The 23,263-nt window shown below is 35.9% G+C and overlaps 1 pseudogene; it reads right to left on the bottom strand.

Annotated features, from left to right (window-relative positions):
* Positions 1-3,240: 3,240 nt before the first annotated feature.
* Positions 3,241-23,263, bottom strand: part of LOC113065899 (phenylalanine--tRNA ligase, mitochondrial-like) — a 103,789-nt pseudogene continuing 83,766 nt past the window's right edge.

Here is a 23,263-nt window from a genome sequence, read left to right on the forward strand (position 1 = left end):
ATAAAAAGGGATTTAAAATGTATCATATCAGATATGATGTATTTGTTGCCGTGTTTGAGTATAAATAATGGTTATAAATAAGTACCTGCACTTTGGCACTTTCTTAACACTTTCTCTTGGTTTCATGATGCTCTACTGATGAATAGAAACAGACAGATATAAAAAAAATGAGCATCCCACAAACCAAAAAAGATGAGCATAGACAATAAAAAAAAAAAATGAAATTGAAAACGCTTTTGGTAAAACAAATGGTAAAAATGTAATGCTAATGACTTTGAACTCTGGATCTCAGAGTTTCTCAGAAGTGAGTTCTTGTGTCGGTTTGAGCACAAGTTAAGGGCCAAATAAAATTTTGCTCTATTTTTAGAAAAGCATTGATATTTCAAACAGAATCGATCCAAATTTTGATCTCAGTGTTGAAAACTGATCAAAAAATCTCTCCAAAACTCAATGGAAGTAGTTCTCTGGCCATATACTTATTCCTAACTAAGAGGGTGACAAATTGCCTTTTTCATTTTTCCTTCTTCTAATTCTCCTTGATTGATTGGGTCCATTTGTATGGTGTTTGTCAGCCTCTGGTGACAGATCGATCTGTCTAAAACATCCTGGAAAATCAGGAATTTCTCAAATTAAGTTGTTCATTTTCAGCCCAGAGGAATAGGAATATCAGGTTCAGTTTCACATTCTCCAAATTGGTACAAGGCCAAGAAGAGGTGAACTTTAAATTAACTTCAACATGTATGTCACATTGCTGAAAGGAGAATTACTTTATGTTGCAGGAATGAAACAAAAATAGTTTTCATAGATCTACTGGGATTTCTATAGGGACCACAACATTCAGTACATCAATATTCCTATAAATATATAATATGCTTTATAAATGTACACAACTGTGTACATGGGGTATATATATATATATATATATATATATATATATATATATATATATATATATATATATATATATATATATATATATATATATATATAGTTTAGAGTCTAGCCGCTGTGATTTTCAAGTCTTCTGTCTCCGTCCCATTTTCCTAAATATTTTTGTGGAGACTGTTTGTCTGCCGGTGAGTGCAGTTTCTGTATGAGGCAGATTAAGAATGAAAAAATATGGAAAATGCTCCCCTCAACGAAATTTGTCCTAAGGATTATACAAGCCTGCCAAGAATCTCAGGCCATGGTGGAGGACTCGATCCCTGCTTAGAAAGTTTTTTTCTGCTGGATGGTCAGTAGGTGCAGATCCCTTTTATTGTATTTTAATTTTTCATCCACCTGATCCAAATAGCTCCTTCTGAAATTATATATTTTTATTTTATTTTTTTAATCATCTGTTCTTAAGCTCTCTAGAACTGATTGTTGGTGATTTCAACATAATCTGGTTCCACTCATATAAAAGGGCACATTTTAGATCTTGTTTATATATTTGGCTTAAATATTGTTTCTGTTCTGTCTGAGGATCTTTTTATTTCAGATCATAATTGTATTTTATTTGACATATCTTTCAATTTTGATTCATCACCATATAGTCGGGTAATTAATTCTGGCATCTTAAGAAACCTTTCTAAAGAAAATGTTTGTGCTGCGAAGATAAATATTCTCTGATAACACTAGAAGATCTCACTAAACTAGTTAGCTCTATGAAAATCTCCACTATTTCACTGGATGTCCTACCCACTACTTTGTTTAAAATTGTATTGACACCGTTGGTCCCTGTGTGCTTGCCCTAATTCAAAAACATCTGGTCAAGTTCCAGTTTATTTTAAATAAGTTGTTGTTCAACCTATTCTCAAGAAAATATTATTGAGCTGTATTTCTAAGCTATATTTTATGGCTAAGGTCCTGAAAAAAGTAGACGTTAATCAACTTGCAGCTGTTTTAGATGGGTATAATTTGTTTGATAAATTCCAGTCTGGTTTTTCGGCATTTGCACTCCACTGAAACTGCTCTTCTAAGAGTTTTTAATGATTTGTTAATGCAAGGTGATGCAGGGGAATGCTCTGTTCTGGTTCTATTAGATCTTACTGCTGCTTTTGATACTGTTGATCACTGTATATTAGTTGAGATGCTCAGACAGTATGCTGGTATCCCTGGAACAGCCTTGACTTGGTTCTCATCTTACTTGTCAGATAGATCTTTTGTCAGTTAGCGTTCACAATTATGCCTCATCAACAGCATCTCTCTCCTGTGGGGTTCCCCAGGGTTCTGTTTTGGCACCACTGCTTTTGCTTTGTATTTGTTGCCTTTGGGGCAATTAATAAGGACTTTTCAAGGTATATACCATCATTGTAATTCAGTAATTCAAAGTTGAAACTATTACTAGTGGTCCAAAATGCTGCTGTTTAAGTTTAAGTTTTGAGTTTAAACTTGCTTTTTTATTGTTCGTCATTATTTTTTAGTTGTGTGTGTGTGTGTGTGTGTTCCAAATTATTATTTTTTTTGTACTAAGTAAAATATTTTATTTTGCACACATGATTTAAACATCATGAGCATTTTGTTCTAAACACTGGCATTTAAATAAGCGATCAAATCCTATCTTGCATAAATCAGCAGAAACGCATTAACACATGAGAAGTAGCCCCACCGGACTGTCTCATGCTCTGCAAAGAGTGTCCCATTCATTCAGTATCTGATTGCAGCACATCAAAAATTCATTACTGGGATTCTAATTGAGCTTGTTCCCCAAAGGAAGATCCCTGTATTCTTTAGCCACTCCTCGGAAACAAGAGTGCGACACATGGATCACACCATAAGGGCTCATTAGGATGCAGAGGAGTCTCTGTTCTGCTCCAACAAATGCCATACCGGTTGGGGTCAGTTTTTCCAATCTGTCTCTGTATACATATGATGTAGGGCCTGGATAATGGGGATGTATTGTTCATGTTGGATTCAAAAGGTTGATCTGGAGATGAATAATATATCACAATCTAAAAACAAACATGACATCTAACAAACAAAAGTATGGACAGACAATACAAGTAAAAGATTGTTTGATAAGCAAACAGTACATACAGATTCTTCAAAATTCACCAATTCAGATTAAGACAAACATGATGTTGAGTAAATAATGACATTATTTTCATGTTTGGGTGAAGTGTTCCTTAAGAAATGGAGTCTCCAACAAGTGCAGTTGTTGCTGAGAGTTTCCACGGTTTATTTACCACCACAGAGATGTGACTACATCTGTGAATCTCATCAAGGGAGGAGGAAGATCATGATGGTTGTAGGGAGAGCTCAGTATCTTCCTTGCACTCCAAGCTCTTTTTGGGGAGCCTGCTCAATGACTCCATTGATGATACGCACTTCTTCCTGTGTCAGGGTCCTCTCCATGTGACGACACACCACACGGTGACAGTGACTCACTCTCTTCTTCCTAGGAGAGTAGAAAAAGTGAAAAAGATTATTTAACAACAGTTCTATAGACCTCAAAATTGCTCACCAAAATGTTCTTTACAAGTAGCTGCTATATTCAACATCTTCTGAAGTCATACATCAGTTTTGTGTGATGAACGGATTGAAGTCGTTACTGGGTGATAATCTTCAACCTCAGTGAGCTGTTCAACACCAAAACTGGATCTTTGTGTCAGCAAGTTATGAACTTGAGAACCGGATCAGAGTGATTCATGAACCAGTCATTCAGATCAGTTTTGTAAACTCAAATCAACAATAGCTTTTATTTATTTGGCTCCCAAGTTCAACTCACTGGCTCATTATTCTGGTCACAGCAATTATGGAGTTAATTGCTCAAAGGAGCGGAACATTATCAATGATAATAATAATAATAATAATAATAATAATAATAATAACATTTCAATCTGTTTTTAATGTAAGTTGAAACCCAGGTTCATTGGAAACTGGAAACAAACTGCCTGTTGTTTAATTTGTGCAAAATTATATTACATTGTTTCTTGCGCATTTCATTGCACTTTCAAAGTGAAAGTCCAGTAAATGGTGCTAAAACTATGTTCAGAAAGTGAATCTGGCAACATTTTATTACACTACATGGTGTATCTCGGCAATTTGGATATTAAATGCCTGCTGAGTGGCGCTGAAGAGTTTGCTGTACCACGTTTGAAAATAACGCACCACTTACACTAAATGTAGCCGACATTGTTAGTGAAAGCAAACTTGAGATAAAAAACATTTACTGAAGCAAGCAATCCATTTTAGTTTGCTTTTACACGTTGTTATACACTTTTATTGTGACTTATGTTTCACTGAACTTGTACCTGAGCGCTTCACATCATAAGAGCAATGCTCTACTAGGTGCGCTATTGAGCAAGTTTACAATATCAGAAAAGCCAATAATATGGAGCTGGTTAAGTGATGCAAAGAACAAATGTATTAGTTTGCAAATCATGCATCATGGTAAAAGTTTTTCAGGGCTTAACATAGTACTGTGCAAGGAACCATGCAAAAATAAGTTTTTATTAACCGATATTCTGTCCCTGGAATCATCATTTGTGTGAAAAGGAATACACATTTTTGTTGTTTGACTGCCTCTAGTCAAGTCAAGTCACCTTTATTTATATAGCGCTTTAAACAAAATGCATTGCGTCAAAGCAACAGAACAACATTCATTAGGAATACAGTGTGTCAATAATGCAAAATGATAGTTAAAGGCAGTTCATCATTGAATTCAGTGATGTCATCTCTGTTCAGTTTAAATAGTGTCTGTGCATTCATTTGCAATGAAGTCAACAATATAGCTTTAGATGAAGTGACCCCAACTAAGCAAACCAGAGACGACAGCGGCAAGGAACCGAAACTCCATCGGTGACAGAATGGAGAAAAAAACCTTGGAAGAAACCAGGCTCAGAAACCAGTTCTCCTCTGACCAGACAAAACCAGTAGTTCAATTCCAGGCTGCAGCAAAGTCAGATTGTGCAGGAGAATCATCTGTTTCCTGTGGTCTTGTCCTGGTGCTCCTCTGAGACAAGGTCTTTACAGGGGATCTGTATCTGGGGCTCTAGTTGTCCTGGTCTCCACTGTCTTTCAGGGATGTAGAGGTCCTTTCTACACATTTTAGCTAAAAACGTCAGTGAATTGAAGGTAGAGGCATGTTTTTCCAGTGAGCCTATGTTTGTAAGTTGTCTTTATATGGCTTCAAATTCTAAAGATTACTTTAATGTTGTTTTTTTTTTTGTTTTGTTTTGTTTTTTTCATTTTTGGAGAGTTACAGCTGTCATTAGATGCAGTGTTGTATGAAGATTCTTCAGAATATCTTCTGCAGGAGTCATACAGGTTTGGAACGACTTGATGGTGTGTAAATGATGGCAGAATTTAGATTTTTGACTGAACTGTGCCAATAATGTTAGTTTAGTTGTTGCAGTGCAGATATTTATGCACAAATAAGTTATACAACAGTGTATGTGAGGTCAAGCTAATACACAGATCAAACTTGTTCAGCGAGCTGCCAGTCAACAAACTCTCATTCTCTCACACATGCAGTGTGCCTCGTCTCAGGGGAGCAGCTGGATTTACAAAGAACAAGAAACTACAAAGTTTTAACTTACACAGTGCTCTCCAGGGAGAAGACCAAAGTCAAGCATGATTCTCTCTTTATTGTGCATGCTGTATGTAAGCAAGACTGCAGAAGACTGAGGAAAAAAAGCCAAGGGTTTGGAATCTTTACAAAGCAAACTTAGTGAAACAAAATGGCTAACAGGCAACTGCAGTAAAGCAGCTGCTGGGATTCCAGTGCAGACCAACAGGGAGTTACGAGGCTACATCGGATTCAGTTTGCCCATATTGGATTTGCAGTCAGAAGGCCCGGTGCCCATCCGGATGTAAACTGACAGAATCCAAATCCAGAATCCAAATCCCAAATCCCATTTCATAAAATATTGTGTTCAATGAAATAATAAATATATTTTTATTTTATCTAATCAATGAGATTAATAATAATAAAAAAAATGCTCAATGTCATATTTATTTAATGCATTTACCTTATGTGAAATTTCATTTCTGCGTGAATTCTGGTGCTGTAACCAACTCGAAATCATCACTTTACTCAAACTTAAACTTTAAGGTGTCAAAATGAATTACAAATCATCATCATTTAATCGATTATTCATTAAATTAGTAAAATATCTATGCAAATAACTACATAATAGTATAAATATAATTATTTTCACTGTACAGCAGCATTTTCACAGTTTTTCATGATTCATTTATTATTATTGTATATGTGAGGATTTCCAGTCAGGATTTAGACCGTATCATAGTACTGAAACTGCTCTCCTTAGAGTTACAAATGATCTGCTCTTATCATCTGATCGTGGGTGTATCTCTCTATTAGTTTTATTGGATTTTAGTGCTGCGTTTGACACAATTGACCACAACATTCTTTTGCATAGACTTGAACACTTTGTTGGCATCAGTGGAAGTGCATTAGCATGGTTTAAATCGTACTTATATGACCGCCATCAGTTCGTAGCAGTGAATGAAGATGTATCATATCGATCACAAGTGCAGTATGGAGTACCTCAAGGCTCAGTTCTAGGGCCGCTACTCTTCACGCTTTATATGTTACCCTTGGGAGATATCATCAGGAAACATGGTGTTAGCTTTCACTGTTATGCTGATGATACGCAGCTCTATATTTCCTCGCAGCCCGGTGAAACACACCAATTTGAAAAACTAATGGAATGCATAGTCGATATAAAAAATTGGATGACGAGTAATTTCTTACTGCTAAATTCAGAAAAAACAGAGGTGTTAATCATAGGGCCTAAAAACTCTACTTGTAATAACCTAGAACACTGTCTAAGACTTGATGGTTGCTCTGTCAATTCTTCGTCATCAGTTAGGAACCTAGGTGTGCTACTTGATCACAATCTTTCCTTAGAAAGCCACGTTTCTAGCATTTGTAAAACTGCATTTTTCCATCTCAAAAATATATCTAAATTACGGCCTATGCTCTCAATGTCAAATGCAGAAATGTTAATCCATGCATTTATGACTTCAAGGTTAGACTATTGTAATGCTTTATTGGGTGGTTGTTCTGCACGCTTGGTAAACAAACTACAGCTAGTCCAAAATGCAGCAGCAAGAGTTCTTACTAGAACCAGGAAGTATGACCATATTAGCCCGGTCCTGTCCACACTGCACTGGCTCCCTATCAAACATCGTATAGATTTTAAAATATTGCTTATTACTTATAAAGCCCTGAATGGTTTAGCACCTCAGTATTTGAATGAGCTCCTTTTACATTATACTCCTCTACGTCCGCTACGTTCTCAAAACTCAGGCAATTTGATAATACCTAGAATATCAAAATCAACTGCGGGCGGCAGATCCTTTTCCTATTTGGCGCCTAAACTCTGGAATAACCTACCTAACATTGTTCGGGAGGCAGACACACTCTTGCAGTTTAAATCTAGATTAAAGACCCATCTCTTTAACCTGGCATACACATAACATACTAATATGCTTTTAATATCCAAATCCGTTAAAGGATTTTTAGGCTGCATTAATTAGGTAAACTGGAACCGGAACACTTCACATAACACCGTACTTTCTACATCATTAGAAGAATGGCATCTACGCTAATATTTGTCTGTTTCTCTCTTGTTCCGAGGTCACCTTGGCCACCAGATCCAGTCTGTGTCCAGATCAGAGGGTCACTGCAGTCACCCGGATCCAGTACGTATCCAGACCAGATGGTCGATCAGCACCTAGAAAGGACCTCTACTGCCCTGAAAGACAGCGGAGACCAGGACAACTAGAGCCCCAGATACAGATCCCCTGTAAAGACCTTGTCTCAGAGGACCACCAGGACAAGACCACAGGAAACAGATGATTCTTCTGCACAATCTGACTTTGCTGCAGCCTGGAATTGAACTACTGGTTTCGTCTGGTCAGAGGAGAACTGGCCCCCCAACTGAGCCTGGTTTCTCCCAAGGTTTTTTTTCTCCATTCTGTCACCGATGGAGTTTCGGTTCCTTGCCGCTGTCGCCTCTGGCTTGCTTAGTTGGGGTCACTTCATCTACAGCGATATCATTGACTTGATTACAAATTAAAACAGACACTATTTCAACTGAACAGAGATGACATAACTAAATTCAATGATGAACTGCCTTTAACGATCATTTTGCATTATTGAGACACTGTTTTCCAAATGAATGTTGTTCAGTGCTTTGGCGCAATGTATTTTGTTTAAAGCACTATATAAATAAAGGTGATTGATTGATTGATTATTATTATTATTATTATTATTATTATTATTATTATTATTATTATTATTAATGTACTGTTGAAGTGTTTTAGTAGTGATTTAGTAGGAATGGAGTTCTGAAATATCACACAGTACCGTTTAAACGTTTGGGATCTGTAAAATGTTTTAGGCTGCAGTTATTTTATCAAAAATACAAATAAAAATATTTAAAATATTATCAACAATTTTAAAAACTTTCTATTTGAATATATTTTCAAAATAATAATAATAACAATAATACAAATACATACATCTAGAAAAGCTTGTCATCACAATGATCTGTTTCTATAAGAAGAAATATGTATCTTGATCTTTAAACACCTCGCTACATAAAAAAGTAAACGGTTGAAGTGTAAATGCTTTTGCACATCTTGTGTCTTTATACCAATAGAGTCTCTCTCGATAAACAGCATGCTCACAGTAAAGAAGCTAAAAATATCTAGCAGATGAGTGTGATCCCTGGGGAAGCTCGTCCATGACTGATCGACACATAAGGAATGATCATACCTGCTGCTGTGTGAGGAGAGAATGATAACTCATCAACCACTGTTAGTGTGAACAAAGACAGCTACGTGGAAAGCAATTAAAGTACACCCCAGACCAAACTGAAAAAAAAAGAAAAAAAAAAACCATAAATATACAGCTGTAAAAAAAGGCAGCTAAGAATAAATATGTGAAACATGATGGCTTTCTACCCACACATGCTGTAGAAAGGGTTTCTGCGAACTTGTGGAGCTGACGGCTGGCACACACATTCCGTCTAGCAGCCAGAGATCGACTGCGAGAGATGCGCAAACCAGCCTGACAATTGTAGGATATCACAGGCTGCCACTGGGACATGTACGCTTTCACGCATCTCAAAGAGCCAAAGCAGATAATTGGATAAAGTGATTTTTGTCTAGAATTGAAATATCTTTCTTTCTTTTTTTCAGTTGTTCCCTTTTTATTTCTCACATCAGAATTATAGAAAGAATGCAGTGCTAATTTGGGAACCTGAACTAAACTAACTACAACTAGAAAACACCCTGATTCGAGCAAAATATTTCACTACAAAAGAAGATGAAAATGCAGTGCAAGGACTTCTGCTTGGGGACTCCAAGGAATGGAGTCATTTTTGAACCATTCGAATGACACAATTATGTAAAACGAATCATCCTTCTCAATGTTTCATACCAGAGAGAGGGCAGATTTTAAGAGTATTTCATTATATTCTCTCAGCTAAAGCTGCAGGCGCAATGCAATCTGATATGTCACAGATGTGTCACGTCAAGTGGCTACTTGTCGGAAAATGTGGGTTGTTACTGGACGAGCTGCATTATTATGAAAACTGAAGTTAGTAGCATTGCTATTTTTAGCTAGTTACAGCGGAGAACATGACAATGTGCAGCTAGCAAAGTTAACAAGACCCAGAAGAGAGGCAACCATGCTGAACATTTCACCATCACATCGCAAAATCGCATCTAAAACCTTTTTTTCATGATTTCAACTTCAAAACTATGTATATAATAAATCAATTAAGATTATATTTAAAGCTGGCATGTTATTTCCATTGAGGATCATTTCAGCCTTGGTAAAAAAAAAACAGCTGCCATTTTCAGTGAACACACAGGTGTTCAATAATTCAGTGGCCACAGAAGGTGAACAGTGATCCAAACACACACAACAATTCCATTTTATTGGAGCTGACTCTGTTTTATTGCTTGGCAAAATTTGGTGTGGGAGTCGGAGGGTGCAGTTATTCATACAGGCTTTGCCACGAAAGAAAAGGTGTGTGTGACAAACTGCAATGAGGCACATAAGAGAGAGAAAATTAAATAAATAAGACAACAACAGAGCACAGATATGAAATCTGTTCTGAGTGACAGAAGAAGTACTGAACCTTAGAGATAGAGAGAGCGCAGACGTTTGTTAGCTGTTTGTGATCAAATTACCGGAAACCAATTCGACTTGACACTGACTGAGAATTTGTTTTATCAAAGAAACTCTAAACAACTTCTCCATGCAAGAGAGGGCAGAAACCTCATCTCTAGTCTCTTTTGCCAAAGCTGGCATTATAATATATTTTCTTGATTAATTTGCCCAAGTTGCGCTGAAAATTTGAGTTTGAGCTTGTGGTACAAAGAAAAAACATAGGTTTATTGTCTGTGGTGAATACTTCACCAGGTAATTCCAACCTTCAATTATGGATGTTATTAAAGCTCAGTGCAAACATACCACAAAGCCTCATTAAACAGCTTTGGTAATGTGATAAATTAAGCACTTGCTAATTTTCAGCCCACAGTCTTAATGTGAAAATGTAATGTACATAACTGAAAATACTATATAGAACTGAACAGATTTAGCGTTTGCTTGCTTTTCACAGTTGTAATTGAAAATCTTCAGCGCTTTCTAGAAACACTTACAATTTAATATGAAGGTCACATCCTATAAGCTTTTACTTTGGAAAGCTGGACCAGACAATGTTTCATACTATTATTGTCACAATACCGAATTTTCAGCAGTCATAACAAATACAAGTAGGGGTATGTTTACACAACAGCAATATAGTGTTTCTGAAAAGTTTCACATATAAATGACACCATTGTCAAAACGGTCCCCGTTCACACAGATTCACGAAAACGACTAAAACACTGTAGAATGCATGTCAGGCCAGTAGTTGGCGATGTCATTTTACAAAGAAACGCTACGTCTGCACACACACCTATAGACTGAACATGTAATTTGCATACGCATGACTACACAACGTGATACTGGCATCATTTTCAATAAAATGCAAGTCAGTGGGTACCAGCACTTGAGTGTCAGACAAAGCATATACAGCCAGGATGGTCTTAAGAAGAGAAACGATTGGTCTGTGCAAGAAACTGAGCATTATTACCAAAGTGTTGGGGGTAACACATAACAAGTAACACAATGCGAGTTACGTAATCAGATAACGTTTTTCAAGTAACTAGTAAAGTAACACATTACTCTTAAATTCACAATTAAATATCTTAGTTACGTTTTCAAATAGGTAATGCTAGTTACTTTGTTTTCCTGTGTATTGACTGACAGTTCTCCTGTCCTCATTTTGAGAGAAATCAGAGACACCTCCTTCAGCCGGAAGGTAACTGATTTCACTGTTGGATGAAAGCATGTTTGCAGTTGCCAAAAAAAATATAACTTTTGGGTTTTTTGTTATTAGAAATAAGCAAGCCAATTCCAGGTAAAAGAAACTAATGCAAAAGTAACATACTTTCCAGAAAAAGTAACCAAGTAATGCAATGAGTTAATTTTTATGGAGTAACGTAATTATGGTAATGCATTACTTAAAAGTAGCTTTCCCCAACACTGGTTATTACCTGTAATCTAGGGTCTCCAGAGTAAACAAACTAATCATTCTTCTGAACTGTGAACTGGATGAGCCAATTCACTTGACTTAACTGTCTGAATCAGTTTGCCACTCGAGCAGCAGAGATCTACGAGTTATTCAATCAAAACTCACTTTTGGACGCCTGAAGGCACAAGTAACTGTACACTTGCATATGTGCAGTCACACGTAAAGTAAGTGTAAATAAAAGTATAGTCCATTTGAGGTGTATGCAAATGCAGGTGCTCTACACATGCACTCTAGAAAGCTTCATCTTTATTCAGTGTCTGCACTGTTTTTTTCTCCAAAAGTTATGAGTGATAAAATGTCTTTGTAGACATGTAGCTCTTCTCAGCTATAGTCAATGCAGCTGACTGTTGTTGCAGTCTCCACTATTTTGTTGTTGTTCCGTCTCTTTAGTTTCATTTTCTACTGTGAAACAAGAGCCTGGGCCACTTGCCACAACAACTGATTAGTGCAAAACCAAGTCAATAAGCATGTGGATCCACCACACACAAGCCCAATGTATGCTTTGCTCATCAGCATTCTGTGACAATTTTGTCCATGCAGCCCAATTTTTGTGACCATGTGGATGGTCCACATACTGTACAACAGCCCAGACGTAAGGTGAATACTGAGACTGAACGAGTCGACTAAGTGGTACTGCATGCATCGAGGCTGTCCATCCACGGTTGAGTATACTACTGTATGAAAGCTGAGCAGATGCAGATGTGTGCGAGACGGAACAGAATGTGGAAAGTGAAGTATACATGGACCTAAAAAGTACGTTTAGAAAAATGAGATGGTGTGCATACAGTACACACGTATTATTCTGGTGTTGCAATTTGCAATCACGCGCACTCTACATGGACCTTTTTTATAGTTTTCTTTCAATAAAAATGTAGTCTTGCCTGATATGTTTTTTACTCAAATGCTGACTTGCATTTTATGAATCACTGAGGACCAAGGTCTCAGCTAAAAATCTTCATTACTATTCTGCTGAAGAAAGACAGGCCTGAAGGTGAAAAAATTAACATCAAATTATTTTCTTTTCCGGGAGAACTATTCCTTTAATTATTAGCCAACAAATGGACATGACAACAGTTAAGTTACAAAACAGATAAAGCAAGATTAAGTTTAAAGCACAACATTTCAGAGGTGTCTCAAAACATGCATTTCAGAATATCCATTGCTGTGACAGTGGACGCGAAAACAAAAGCACATTGATATGCCAAAATGAAAAAGCACGCTTCGCATCCTCAGAGCCCTGCAGAAAACTAAAGGCAGTGGCACACAGCGCTAAAGGCCATGGTGACAGTGAGTAGTGCTTTTCCATGTCTTCTAGGCTCGCAGGTTCTGTCACTGTAAGGAGCTGTAATATCAGGGCCTCATTTTTGTGAAGGTTTCAGCCTGGCTTTTGCCTCTCCATCCAGTAATTGGGAGCAGTATTCCAGTATAATGACTACACGGTGCAATTTAAGAGACATAGGACAGACACGGCATGACTTTCTGTTCTAAGATATAAAACCATGGCAGCTTTTGTTAAGACATCTAAAGACAAAGGTAAAAAGTATGCTTTTCCTTTATTTGTTTATTTTATTATGCAGCTAATTCATTTGAATGGATTTGGATTAGAGGCCTCTGTGGTCTCAGACCTACCGTTTGATAAATAACGATTCAGTCCAAACACCACATTTGCATATATTTGCATCTTATATTTGTTTTCAGTTGTCTCTTTGTTCCAGCCTTTTCATTTATTTTTCCAATACCATTTTCATAAATATAAAGTCTGTTGTAAATTGACTGAAAATACAGTTTGTATAAGAAGAAAAGCTTCATGTCCTGATTTATTAGTCTCCAACATGGCAGTAACAACATATGCTGGAATATTTAGGTCATATCAGAGTCTATAACGTTTCCTTTGTCTCTTGGGGAGCCATCGGTCCCTTTGCATACATCCTATATATACAGTCACAGATCACGGTCCATATACAGCTCTTTTCGTGCCATTTTATTTTGTGGCTTTTGGAACTAAAACAATCAGCTGTCATGTCTAGGCGGTTTGATGGTTTTAACTGAAGCATTATATTTTGAAGCAGCTGTTTTTGCACTGATGCAAGACTTAAAATTAATTTGTTATGCAAAATCTTGTCATTTGATTTCAGTTAATCAAGATATAAATAAATAGAGCAAATAATCAAAAGAGATTAAGAAACTTACTTGTGTATTTAATTCACTGGATCCTCAAAAAAAGACATTATCACGTTTATATATATGCATGTGTGTTTTATATACACACACACACACACACACACACATACATATATATATATATATATATATATATATATATATATATATATATATATATATATATATATATATAAACAACTAGTTTAGGCTTAGTATTTATTATTATTATTATTATTATTATTATTATTATTATTATTATTATTATTGTTATTATTGTTATTATTATTATTATTCAGCAATGATGCATCAAACTGATCAAGAGTGACAGAAGTATTTTACATTGAAATATATTCTTTCAAACTTTCTATTCATCAAAGAATCCTGAAAAGAAAGAAAAAATCTAATAATTATTTCCGCAAACAAACGTATACTAGTAGAACTGAGAAATGACTGCATGTGTGGTTTATCAAGTCCATGGATACAAACACTTGCTGCATGGAAAGGATCCATAAGTGGAAGCCATTTCAGCTCAAGTAATGGCAATATACAGGAGGAGGGTTTACTAGACCAAAGCCATTTCTGGAAGCACGTCCACAGAAAATCCCATGATAATCAGTTGATTTTCAGAAAGCCTGATATTCTGAAACATGACACTTCCCACTGGTTAAAGCTCTCAGAAGAGAGGAGAGGAGCAGACAGAAAATCCAGTCAATGGGCTGCTAATGACTTTAACCAGTGAGTGCTGTGAACAGGCTAACAGCACTAAAGCAAAGTGTCTTCTCACGGAAAAAAGAGATAATGTTTTAACAAATGTGCAAGTTTTCTCCATTATCACTACCCCCCCCCCCCCCCCCCCCAAATAAATAAATAAATAAATAAATAAATGAATAAATTAGAATACTTCATAAGACCAATAAAAAAATAAAATAAAATAAAATAAATAAATAAACAAACAAACAAATAAATAAATAAAAAGTTTTAGTGAATTGTTGGCCTTCTGGAAAGTATTTTCATTTACTGTACATTTACTCAATAATTGGTAGGGGCTCATTTTGTTTTAATTACTGACTCAATTCAGCGTGGCATGGAGGTGATCAGTTTGTGGCACTGCTGCGGTGGTCTGGAAGCCCAGGTTTCTTTGACAGTGGCCTTCAGCTCCTCTGCATTGTTTGGTCTCTTGTTTCTCATCTTCCTCTTGACAATAGCCCATAGTTTCTCTCTGGGGTTCAGGTCTGGTGAGTTTGCTGACCAGTCAAGCACACCAACACCATGGTCATTTAACCAACTTTTGCTGCTTTTGGCAGTGTGGGCAGGTGCCAAATCCTGCTGGAAAATAAATCAGCATCTTCAAAAAGCTGGTCAGCAGAAGGAAGCATGGAGTGCTCCAAAATGTATTGGTAAAGGGGTGCAGTGACTTTGGTTTTCAAAAAACACATGGATCAACACCAGCAGATGATACAGCAACCCAAATCATCACAGACTGTGGAAACTTAACACTGGGCTTCAAGCAACTTGGGCTATGAGCTTCTCCGCCCTTCCTCCAGACTCTAGGACCTTGATTTCCAAATGAAATACAAAACTTGCTGAAAAGAGGACTTTGAACCACTGGGCAACAGTCCAGTTCTTCTTCTCCTTAGTCGATGTAAAATGCCTCTGACATTGACCGTAGTTCAGCAAATTCCTTGACACTTCTGTGTGTGGTGGCTCTTGATGCCTTGACCCCAGCCTCAGTCCATTCCTTGTGAAGTTCACTCAAACTCTTGAATCTATTTTGCATGACAATCCTCACAATCCTCTTCCACACTTTTTCCTTCCACTCAACTTTCTGTTAACATGCTTAGATACAGCACTCTGTGAACAGCCAGCTTCTTTGGCAATGAATGTTTGTGGCTAACCCTCCTTGTGAAGGGTGTCAATGATTGTCTTCTGGACAACTGTCAGATCAGCAGTCTTCCCCATGATTGTGTAGCCTAGTGAACTAAACTGAGAGACCATTTTGAAGGCTCAGGAAATCTTTGCAGGTGTTTTATTTGATTAGCTGACTGGCATGTCACCATATTCTAATTTGTTGTGATAGTGAATTGGTGGGTTTTTGTTTAATGTGTGCCAATATCATCACTATTAAAAGAACCAAAGACTACTTCATTCTGTGTACAATTAATTTATTTAATACACGAGTTTCTAAATTTGTGTTGAATTCCTGTAATAAATGAACTTTTCCACGACATTCTAATTTGTTGAGATGCACCTGTGTATGCTGTAATACAATAAGTATATGTAATTATAAAATGTATAAATTTACATTTTATAAATTTATAAAATAAATTATTGTATATAATTTAATAATTAAAAGGATAAAAATGTGATTTATTAATTAAAATGTAATGCTAAAATATATGTTTATTAATTTGAATACATTTTAAAGTACAATATTAGTTGGATTATAACACATCACAACACAGTAATTTTCCAGAGGTATTTCATTTCTACCACCCATTAACTTTGCAAAATATATTAGTTAGAAGTTACAAAACAAGATTTACACACACACACACACACACACACACACACACACACACACACACACACACACACACACACACACACACACACACACAGACACATGGTCATATGGTATGACAAATATGTTTTTATAGTATTCCACATAGTCTTGATCCAATTATATTTAATAATTAATATTAATTTAATGGCTATTATTTTTTATGTATTGAACTATATAATTTTAAATAAGTATCTAATAGTTTTTTATATTATTTTCTAATTACAATAGACTGTCATAAAACTGTTTAAGTATTTAAATAAATTACTACCCATTAATAGCTTAACTTAAATTAGTGTACATAACAAGCTGTACATACTGATGACTAAAAAAGCAAAATCCAAAAGCAAAATACTAAATTAAACAGTTTGAGAACAGATTTGATTACTGTGGATATAGTCACTACTGACAAGCCACCTTTAGAAACACTTCCATAAACACAGTGCCATTACTAGGATTGGCCGCTAAGAGGATTTAGCATCGACTTTCATAGTCTCTTATTATAAGGTTGACTATGAAAGAAACAAGAAGATATTCTTTCCATTAAAGGCATGGCAGCATTTCTCTCCAGCAGCATTGAAGGACTGAAGAATTGAAGAAATTAATTTACATTCCATTAAGAGTTCCAGACTTCGGCATCCAGACCCGCAGCAGACAAGCCTCTTATCTGTATCAATCCAACACCTAATTTATTTCCTAATCATACCTGACAACGGCGATGGTTACGTAGAGTACCTCTTGTTCTATGTATCGAGAAACCAGACATGCGGACGGATGAGGGCTATTTCAAGGATACTTGTGAGGTCATGTTTAGTTGACTGTTACATAAACACAAATAGGGGCAGCACTTCACTTCGCAGAGAAGAACAATAGTCTTGAGCTGGCCCGTCCCTGTTATATCAGTATAGAGTTTACAACAGACAACTGAAGGGAGAGATATTCAGTTATTATTAAAGGAACAGATCACCAAATAATAAACATTTGCTGAAAATGTACTTACCCTCAGGCCATCAAAGATTTTGTATCTTTAATTTAAAAAGAGATTTGGAGAAATGTAGCATTGCATCAGTGTCTCTTAAATGGATCATCTGCAATGAATGGGTGCCGTCAGAATGAGAGTCCAAACAGCTGATAAAAACATCACAATAATCCACAAGTAATCCACATCACTCCAGTCCAGCAATTAATGTCTTGTGAAGACAAAAGCTGCATGTAAGAAACAAATCCATCATTAAGACTTTAACTTCAAACTTTCTGGCACAAATTTGAGTCCACTATCCATAATTTTGTTTTGTATTGTGTAAAAGTCATCTCATCTGAATAAGGGGAGAAATATGCCCACATAAAGCATGGTTTACAGGTGTAAACAGTCCAATATAGTTCTAAAAGAATATGTGAGTGGACTTTGATGTTTTTTCACTGGAGGAAGCATTAGCATGGAGTACATTTCTTACTCTTACTATTATTATTTTTCCTATTATTATTATACACAGATTTTCAGTAGCCACTCCGAAAAAAAAGAAAAAAGGACTATAGTCAAAATATAGTCAAAAACAGGTGTTGGTCATATCATTAGAATATTTATATATATATAAGTTGATTTATTTCACTAATACCATTCACAAAGTTAAACTTGTTTATTATATTAATTAATTACACACACACTGATATATTTCAAATGTTTAATTTTGATGATTCTAACTGACAACTAAGAAAAATCACAAACTCAGTATCTCAGAAAATTAGAATATTGTGAAAAGGTTCAATATTGAAGACACCTGGTGTCACATTCTAATCAGCTAATCAACTCAAAACACCTGCAAAGCCTTTTAATGTTCTCTCAGTCTAGTTATGTAGGCTACAGAATCATGGGGTAGACTGCTGACTTGACAGTTGTCCAAAAGACAACCATTGAAACATTGCACAAGGAGGGCAAGACACAAAAGGTCATTGCAAAAGAGGCTTGCTGTTCACAGTTTTTTTTTTTTTTTTTTTTTTTTTTTTTTTTTTTATGGTCACATGACAAAAACCTCCCAGTTTACAAGTTTAAACTGGGAGTGGCACATCTTACCCACTGGCACAACTTACCCCACCCTCACCTACTTATGATTTACTCAGAATTACAGGTTTTTAGCGCACTCAGTTCACCACAAGAACACACAAACCTGATGCTCTGCTCCAGTTCTGCGCTCTGCTCGAAATACGCTCCCTTCCACATCAGGGGGGACACATAAAAAAAGAGACAATGTTCATGAGAAAATAATGAACCTAATTAAAAGGAAAGTGCCTCTGATGATGAAGAAAAAACTTTGGGGAGATCAAATTAAAATTCCAGCTCAGAGGGAAGTCTACAGGCATAGAAGAAGTCACTGAATTATTAAGATCTGTCATTAAAGTGGGGAAGCACCTCGATCAGGAAGGGTGACGGGACGGCATCTTCAGCGCACCTAACGGCTGGTCTAAAATAGGAATAAAAAGTGCTACTGTTGAAAAAGAGTGGATTTGAGCCACAAAATGCAGCTCTGTGACGTTCAGTATTGTCACAGATTGACTGCAACAGAAAACATCACAAACACATAATGTTCAAGCACATCTGAGACTTTGTACACAAAGCATTAGAATCTGAACACTGATGTATGCTGATTTGTTTGGCTGTTTACATGCATTTCATTTCTGAACCCAAAGGATTGTGTCATAATAATTAGGTAGACGTTACCTTTTTAAAATAATTTATATCATGGCATGAACAGCAAGTGCATGTGAAGTCTTCATCAATGAAGCTGAATTAAAGATTGATTAGAAGAAGGGCAACATGAAAAAAATCCTCAATGGATATTTCATGTTTCATATTTCAGGGATAGTATGAGTAAGACAGACCTAGTCGGATAAAAAGCCAGTTTGTATTCTACTGATTACAACGGATAAAGTTTTAATCAAGAGGATCCTTTTCAATCTTTAATAGGGTAAAGGCTGTGAAACACATGAATTATTAACGTAGTGTAATTCTGCATATGTATGGCCCCCGCTCTTCAGTGACTATCAGATCAGATACGCTCTTTTAATATAGATCCAGAGTCAAGTTTGTGCATGCATTAAAATGAACAATAATGAGAAACAAATCAGTCAATAGCCACATGCTATTTAGGAAATAGAACACAAGAAGACGTAAGAAGAAACAAACTAACATTCAGTTGAAAGTAAAGAAGTAATGTAACCCTCGTAAGGACCAGCCACCTTCTATACATTGATCATCTGACACATACTGTAAGACCTGACTGTCTGGCTTTACAGGGAAAAGTCATATTCCAGTGGTACTGCACTTAAAGTGAGCGCTAATAAAATTATTACCTCTAAAAACAGTTAAAAAAATTAAATAATAAATTACTAAATCACTAAATATTTATATTTAACCCATGTTTTGTTCAAAACACTATAACACATTTGGTGTTCCCGGACAAAAATGTCCTGCCTTTTAAAATGGCTTTTAATAATTTTTTTGTAATAAAATTAAAAACAAAAATTGCAAGAAAAATTACACTTAAAAAAAAAAAAAATAGTGTATATATCTCTTGTCATGTTTTATCATCAAATATTTGATTCAATCTTATTTACACACACACACACACACACACACACACATACATATACATATATATATATATATATAAAAACATAAAGACTTTGTCTTCGCAAGGCATTTACTGATGGACTGGAGGGGTGTGGATTACTTGTGGATTATTTATCATATTATTATTATTTATTTATTATTTATCAGGTTTTTATCAGCTGTTTGGATTCTCACTCTGACGGCACCCATTCACTACAAAGCATTCATTGCGGAGCAAGTGATCTAATGATACATTTCTCCAAATCTATTCCCATGAAAAAACAAACTCATACAGGTTAGATTACCTGAGGACTTTTTTCAGCAATGCATGAAATAGCTTTCTGAAAACACGGTGCTCTAGTTAACAGAAATTCAACTCCTATTTTCCTATATTTTTTTACTATTCCACTGCCCGCTTCACATCTTTGTCAAAAAAAAATAAAATAAATAAATTGGGTGCACTATTTCTTAAATTCAGATTTAAAATATAAGGATAAATATATACCACATAATAAATGAATGCATACTTTTTAAATGCAGCATTCAAATTTTATAAAGCATTTACAAAATGTTTTTCCTTAGCAAGTAAAAAAAAAAAAAAAAAAAATGGTGGCACACAATTTTATATTTCAAAATTACACAGGTGAAGTCAGCAGTATTTTGGTAAGATATAAATTCAGACCTACAGCAAAAACTACTAAGCATGCACACATCAATATAGCACAATTCTTCTTACACTGTACAACAATAATTATTATATTTATCCTTATATTTTAAATCTGAATTTAAGAAATAGTGCACCCAATTTTTTTTTTTTTTTTTTTTTTTTTTTTGACAAAGATGTGAAGCGGGCAGTGGAATAGTAAAAAATATAGGAAAATAGGAGTTGGATTTCTGTTAACTAGAGCACCGTGTTTTCAGAAAGCTATTTCATGCATGAGACGCAACAGGAAACGCGAGCACAACAGTCAAACACTTCCATCTTTACATAGAAATAACAGTGGAAAAGCAGCGCAATCAAATAAAAACCGGTAGCACTTTATTTTACAGTCCTGTTCCTCATGTACATACTATGTACATATTTTAGTAATTGCAATAACTATGTAATAACGAGGTATTAACCCTGAACCTACCCCTAAACCTAACCCTACCCCATGTAGTTACCTTGTATTACCAGAACTTTCTTAGATAAATACACTGTAAGTACACTATAACGGTTAGTATAAAGGTTAGTACTAACCCTAACAGTTTTTAATCCATGAAACACAGGATACATCCACATTGGAGATGGCAGGAAACACTCAAACATAACAAGTAGAACCAACAAACACAGAACGCAAAAGGCAAGGACTTAAATACTGGGGATAATTAACAAACACAGGTGCCAGGAATCATAATTAGACTAAACGAGGACAGGAAAAAAAAAGACCATTTAAGGAAATCCACGAACAAAGATGGGCAAAACACAACAAAACAGGTCCATGATACTGACAACATGTGGTGCACTTAAAATAGAAATTTCGGTAGCACTTTATTTTACAGTCCTGTTCTTATTATAGTAATTACAATAACTATGTAATAACTAGGTACTAACCCTGAACCTACCCCTAAACCTAACCCTACCCCATGTAGTTACCTTGTGTTACCAGAACTTTCTAAGATAAATACACTGTAAGTACACTATAAGTACATGTTAGTACACGTACTGTAAAATAAAGTGTAACTGAAATTTCCTAACTAGAGGGTTAATAAAGAAAAAGTTACTTGAATCATGTTCGAGATACATTTTCAAGTTGACTAGTTAAAAATCATTCTGAAAGAAATCGAGACCTTGACGAGAACAAAAAAGTTGTGTGCGGTGCATGTTGGTCAGAAAGACTCTTCCTATCGAAGTGGGCCAGATATCATGCCAGAAGTCAAAAGTCTGGCTAAGCAAGATAAAAAGAAACATAAACCAAAGGAAACTCAGAGTATTATTCAAAATATATGTTTTAGCATCTATAATTCCTTTTTTCCAAGTAGATTTGTTCCTATGCAGCATTTTCCACAGGTCCAGAGAAATAATCCGTATGACAGACTAATGGGTAAAAACAGTGCTGTATCATAAATAATTATGACAAGAAGAACAAAGCACTAGAAGAACAAATGACTTATTTACCAGCTGAAAAGAAATGCAAGGATGGAATGGACTGCAGGCCTAAGGGAAACATTAGCATGGATATATGCACACAGATCTAGTACATTTGTATGGGACCAACGGGAAACAAGCAAACTTGGTCACATAAACATAAGCTCATTTGTTCCCAAATGGATATGAGTGGAGAGCCAGCAGTATTTTGCTCTGGTCATGCCCACTGTGGTGTGACACTGAAAGGCTATCAATTCTTTGTCAATATGAAGCAGATCCACTGAGTGTGTGACAGTCGCCTACTCACAATCTGCTTAGCCAGCGAGTGGCTGATAAATCAGTGAATCATGTGAACGTAAGCACTGTGTGGCCATCCATGTCCATCATAGAATATCATCATGTCAGGGCCTAGTCTTATGATCATGCCTTTAGAGCTTCACCTTGACATGGTCACAAAATAATAAAATTTAGTTCCTTTTCTAATCCCAATGAAGGATAAGTTTAATGCAATCTTCTTGAGTCATGAACTAACCAGAAATGTTTAAGACAGTGTTTCCTTGCCATTGACATAATTTAACACAGCTTTCCGTGTTTAACTGTTATAGGAGGCACTATTACACATCTTCTGATAGAGTACTGAATATCTGGATCAAAACACAGTGAAGAAGAAACAGAAACAGATCACGAATGTAAGCAGATACATATGAAAAATGATGCATTCACCAAATATTTATGAATGAAATGTTGACCCAGGAAGTGCTATATGACTGTGCAAGCTTTAGTGTTGATGGAAGCGATCTGCTCTCTCTGTGTTTTGACAGAGACAATTTATAAGAGACATGCCACTTTCTCAATTCTCAATAAAACTATATAATTAAAACTCGTAACGGCAAAGATGTCGGTTGTATGCACATGTCCAGCCCCTCCCGCTGGAAAGCCAATCATCTGCTTTTAACAGTCAAGCCGGGAAACATTTAAGCCTATCGTCTGGTTCCACTGACGCATACGCACAGTTGAGGTTTTGCGACAGTGGAGATGATTTGGCGACAACTAACGTTAATGGTTAAAATATTTAAGAAGTTACCTTTTATTCTCCTTTGGGAAGGCGAAAAAGGATCGCCCACATCCCACTCTGTTATTCCACCCATAGAAGGCAAATAAACGTGGCATATGTATTTATATTTTACTTTAAAGTAACGGAG

This window comes from Carassius auratus, chromosome 49 (assembly GCF_003368295.1).
Source record: "Carassius auratus strain Wakin chromosome 49, ASM336829v1, whole genome shotgun sequence".
NCBI lineage: Eukaryota > Metazoa > Chordata > Actinopteri > Cypriniformes > Cyprinidae > Carassius > Carassius auratus.